Genomic DNA, 6,328 nt, shown 5'->3' with positions numbered 1-6,328 from the left:
TGAGAATTAAAATTAGAAAATCAAAAATCTCAGTTGAGATTTTCATAATCTCTACATGAGCAGAAACTCCTACAAGGCTGAAAAAAAATCAAAAATCTCAATTGAGATTATCAAAATCTCTGCACAAACAGAAACTCCTACAAGGCTGAAAAATCAAAAATATCAGTTGAGATTATCAAAATCTCTGCACAAGCAGAAACTCCTACAAGGCTTACAAGACTGAAAAATCAAAAATCTCAGTTGAGATTTTAATAATCTCTGTACGAGCAGAAATTCATCAAATTCTAAAAACAAAAATCTCAGTTGAGATTTTAAGAATCTCTACATGAGCAGAAATTTAAGTTTGATGTAATTTCTCTCAATTTTTATTCAATTGAGATTTTTTTTAAATCTAAAGACACTTTCCTAATCAATTACAAACATTTAAGATACATAACATATTTTGGATATCTTTCAATGATAAAAAAAAAATTATTTCTAATCTAATTATTATTTTTTAAACTAAAGACTAATGTATAAACTAAACTAAAATGAAATGTAAAGATTAAAATACGAAAAACTAAAAACTAAAAATGTGACAATCCTTAAAACTAAAAAGGAGAATCTAAATCATGGACAAAATCAATTACCTGGACCAGTTTCAAATATGGTCCCGTCCATTTAACTTACCTGGAAATGAGATTTAAATATCCCTCACTTCGAAATTTTCTTTTTTTTTAATTAATTTTTTTTTAACTGCCACATCCATAAGATGTCGGTGGCGGAGATGCGTATGTTGAGATGGATGTATGGTCATACGAGAAAAGATCGGGTGAGTAATGAAATAATTAGGACAAAAGTAGGGGTCATATTTATTGAGAATAAAATGAGAGAAAACCGACTAAGGTGGTTTGGCCATGTGAGACGTAGAGCGCTTGATGCGCCGGTTAGGAGAACCGAAGAGTGGAAAAGGGATGTAGTGGTGAGGGGTAGGGGAAGACCTAAGCAAACTTGGAGGAGGGTGATCGAGAGTGATATGAGTTTACTGGGAATTGAGGAAAATATGGTAGTGGATAGGACGGAGTGGAGGGAGCGAATTTGTGTCGCTGACACGACTTGATTTCACGGTTTTATATGATGGTTCATGTTAGCCGACCCCGAATCATTTCGGGGCTAAGGCTTTGTTGTTGTTGTTGTTGTTGTTCTCAATTTTAAGGATCTAATGATTCCGGTTGAATGCTCGAACTTCTAGTTCTGTGCACGAACAGAAACTACGCACATGAACTGAAACTTTCGAAACTATGCTAAAAGTAGACAATCCCTTCCTGACGGGTAATATAATTTCAATGACTGTATTCCTCATTCCTACTTTCAGATATATCTGTCTAAGAAAAGTATCATGGTGATGATCTTGCTATTTCTTAGAGAGATGGATGTAGGTGTTTAAGGAAATGATATGATAAAAGAAGAAATTATTTGGGTGTAATGTAGGAATTGAATAATTTTTTTACAAAGAGATATGATGTTTTGGTGAAGGGTTACGTTTATAGAAAAGAGTTAAAGGTGTTTGTGAAGAGTAAAATTTTTCTGGGAAAATCATCTGTCACGTCTGACATGCTGCTTCAAAAAAAAAATCTTTCCCTTCTGATGTATCTGCATGCTGAATTTCTTTTCTGTAGACTCCTTTTGTGCATTTGTACTGATGATCAAATCTCCAGTTCATTCTTTGAGAAAACTTGGATTTTTTTTCTGTTTATCTGCAAACAATCTGGATGCAAACGTTAAATAACAATGAGGATTTAGTTCTAGTGACCATCCTCAATAAATAAATAAAAAACTACAAAATAAATAAATAAATAAATTATGTAAGTCTATAAACCAAGATTCGGAATAAAATAAAACAATAAAAATCAAATATCAACACTGTTCCCCAGCAACGACGCCAAAAACTTGTTAGGCGAATTCCGCAAGTGCACGGTTTCGCTTGTAGTAATAAAATATCGATCCCACAGGGAAGGTATGATAATTTGATTAGAAATTATTGTCTTGATTACATTTGTTTTCTTGAGGTTTATAGAAAATAGTTAATGGTTTAAAATGGTTTAAATTGGGTTCTAATCCTAATTTTGGTTATAGTTAAGATTACAATATATAGAAATTAAGTTTAGGTTAAAGTAGAATTCGAGACTTGTTTACACAAAGCAAGAAAACAACTTATAACTTTGATCAGATTATCAAGATGTAACAATTTATCTAATAATTCAATTACTGGGCTTTGAACCATAGAAATCTCTCTGGGTCGGAGCAGATTTCTACCTTAATCAAATTGGTGTTCTATGTTTGATAAGCCGAGCTATCGATCATACCGAACATAAATCCTAATTCTTTTAAGTGTCCAACAAAGTTTCCATTGAAATGAAATTTGTGTAAAAAGGTTTTTATTGAAAACACCAAGTTTATTACTTTAGAGAATATCGCTGATCAGACTCCAAAATAACAACAGTAAAATATATATTGTATTGAAAAGATAATTTATTAATGAATTGTGAATCGTCACAAGTTAATAGAGAAAAAGAAACATGGATAACATTTTAACTAATTTGAGTTCCGGGTTGTCAATCCTTTCCTCAAACTTCGTAGGCTTGTCAGACCCTAGGGCGCTTCAGCCGCTAATTCTTCTCGCTGAATCCTTGAAATAGAGATCGCTGAATCCACTATCAGAGTGTAAACTCATCTTCGAACAATACTCGAACTCTAAACTATAAGAACTACATATCGTATCTTAAACTATTTACACAAATTGTAACTTTATAACAAGTTTGTGTAACAAAACTATGAACTAGAACAACCAACATAACAATATTGAAATAATCAACATTGAACAACCTGAATTCTGAACTTCTTCATCTATTTATAATATTCCAAGAGGTGTGTTTGAAGAGACATGTCCGTTGGTGAAGAGTCGCCTCTATCCAGATGAACGAATGCATCGTTTGGAAATTAACACATGTAAAATGTGCCTTGCAAAGTTTCTGTCTCTGTAGAGATTTCAGGAATCTCTACCGCGACATAGGGACCAAGGAGGAGTGGCTGGAATTCTCGTTGTTGTAGCTGCAGGGCGCATGTCGCGACCGAGATAATGAGAATCTCGGTCACGACAGACACTTTGTGTCTCTTCCTTATTTTGATTCTAAAATCTCCAGCGCGGCTTCTGAATCTCGTACGCGTCTTTTACTAAAAACATGAATTCTTACTCATTTTTGCTCCGTTTTAGCTCCTATTTGGATTTTTCCAAATAATTAACACCTTGCACACAAATAACAAATACCAACGTAAAATCTTAACAAAATAATATAATTAATATATATTTTACATGAAATTGAGTACATCTACGCATGCTAATTTAGGTATATTTTGGGCTTATCACTTAACATGGACCCCAGGCAAACCCTGACCCTAACCCTAACCCTAAGCATATGATGGGATGTGCAAAAATCCTAAAGAGTAATCCTTCCAAACTGAAAGTTGCATTAGGTTACAATCAGAATGGTCTTTCTTACCTAATCAATCGATAGACTTAGGTACAAGCTTAGCTTGACTAAGTCGAGGCCAAATACGGATCTCGACCCACTAATTTTAGCATATACTAATACAAGCTATTTAATATAGGATATTAGCACGTTTAGTGGGAGAAACTAAAAGACCTTTATTTATTAATCAACCCCATTGTAGATTTAAAAAAAATGACTGCAAACATTTGTAACGCATTTAACATTGAATAAATGGGCTTGGAGCCCATGAGATTGATTTCAAATAGAAAAACAACATGTTGCTCCAAATGCAATGTGCAAGTCGGGCCCGTACATCGAAATGCCATGTTATTGAGATAAATGTCTTTGTTCGTACATTATGGGTATTGGATACCGGATGTGGGTCATATAAGAGGACTTATGAACATGGGACGCTTGGCACAAGTTGAGGTAGACCTTAGGGTCAGATATGGTGCACGAGTTGTAGCCCTCGGGGAAGGAGATTTCCACCTCTCAATGCTAACTAGTTCGATATTGATTCTGATGAGATGTTTCTATGTTCCTGCCATGAGTATAAACATAATTTCATTGTCCTGTTTAGACAATGAAGGTTTTGATTTTTCTATTTTGAACAACACTATCACAATATGCCAAACAAGCATTGTTTATGGTGTAGCACCACTAAACAATGGCTTATATGTCTTTGATCTAAGTTTCAACAACCAAATCTATAAGATAAACACCAAACGGTTTAGAGTTCATGAACTCAACCTCATTTATTTCTGGCATTGTTATTTGGGTCACACAAATGAAAAATGCATTTCCAAGCTCCACAGACTTGGAGTCCTAGGGTCTTTCTATTTGGAATCATATGAAACATGTGAGCTTTGCCTTAGAGGCAAGATGACAAAGAGTCCTTTCAACAAGCAAGCTGAAAGGACAAATGAATTATTGGACACACAGACATGTGTGACCTTATGAGTACCCCTGCCAAAGATGGTTTGCTATTTCGTCATTTTTACGCATGACTTCAGTAGATATGGATACATCTACTTAATAAAGTATAAATTTGAAACCTTCAAAAGGTTTATAGATTATAAAAATGAGGTAAAAAAACAACTTGGCAAAAGCATAAAGGCCATTTGATCGAATTGAGGTGGCGAGTATCTTAGCCAAGATTTTGATGCTTACCTAAGATAATAAGTAATTATATCAAAGCTCACTCCTCTTGGAACACCACAACGGAATGGTGTGTTTGAAAGGAGACTTGCTGCTTTTCTGTTGAACTGTATACCAACTAATGCAGTTGAAAATACACCAAATGAGATGTGGACGAGCAGAGGACCTAATATTTTTTTATTACATATATGGGGTTATGAAGCCCACGTCAAGAAACTAACGAGGGACAAGCTATCGTCTAAGACAGATAAGTGCATGTTTGTGGGTTACCCCAAAGAAACAAATAGGTATTACTTCTATAACCGAGAAGAGAAAAAAAAATTGTTGCTCGGAAGGGTACATTTCTTGAAAAGGAATTTCTTCTCAAGAAAGATAGTAGGCGTATAGTCGAACTTCAAGAAGCTTAGACCCCACATACTCATGTGGAGGATACGTTGGAAATTATATCAGGACCATATAGTCACGTGGTGCCATTTTTAGTTGCACAAGACCCAAGAAGGTCGTATAGAATCCGTCAAGAGCCTGTAAGGTATGGAATGCTTATAATGGAATAGCGTGAAATTTTGGCAAGTCACCAAAATGAACCAACTACCCATAAAGAGGCTATTTAAAAGCATCAAGTCAACTTAACGGCTTGGAGCCATGAAGGATGAAATACAATTGATGCACGATAACCAAGTTTGGAGCTTGGTTGATCCACCGAAAGGTGCTAGGGTAATCGATAGTAGATGGTGTTTCAAGTTGAAGGTCGATAACACCTTCAAGGGACGTTTGATGATAGAGGGTTTCAAACAAATCTATGGGATATACTATGATAAAAACTTCTCCCTAGTTGTCATGCTCAAATCCCTAAGGATATTAATTTCCATAGTCGCATTCTATGACTATGAGATATAGCAAAAGGATGTCAAAACTACTTTCCTAAGTGAAAATCTCTAGGAAGATGTCTATGTGAATTAGTTGGAGGGTTTTATCGATCCAAAATATCCTAATGGGTATGCAAGCTTCAAAGGTCTATCTATGGACTGAAGTAGGCATCTCGGAGCTGGAACATTCATTTTCATGATAAAGTGAAACACTACAAGAAAATAACAGTTTACCAATGACATTTTACCAACGACACATACGTCGTAGTTATTACCGATGATATACCTACGATTTACTTGCAAAATTATTAAACCAATATTGTAAACCAAAATACCAAGAAATCGCGAACGACATACCGAGGACAGAAGTTACCAACAACTTATGTCGTTGGTAATTATAACGACTATACGTGTCATCACCATGTCGTTGGAGTTAGGGACAACATACTAACGACATACGTACCTTGTAAACAAAAAATATTAATTACAAAATATTTAAAATATTTATTAAAAGCTATCATGTGTATATATATATATATATATATATATATATATATATAATGTGCAAAAATACTTTTAAAGGTTGACAAACAAAAGAAATTTTACTCTTCACATCTAAAATTATGTAATTTTACTTCTAACGTTGTTTGGGAAAAAACAAATTTACCCTTAACATTGACAAATTGGGTCAATTTGAGAAATAATTCAACAAACTGTGTTCTCAGAAATAATTTTGCTATATACCCTTTACATATGCATCATTTTATCACTCAT

This window comes from Euphorbia lathyris, chromosome 7 (genome assembly GCF_963576675.1).
Source record: "Euphorbia lathyris chromosome 7, ddEupLath1.1, whole genome shotgun sequence".
NCBI classification, from domain to species: Eukaryota; Viridiplantae; Streptophyta; class Magnoliopsida; order Malpighiales; family Euphorbiaceae; genus Euphorbia; species Euphorbia lathyris.
The sequence above is the reverse complement of the archived record's forward strand: the minus strand, read 5'-3'. Positions refer to the sequence as shown.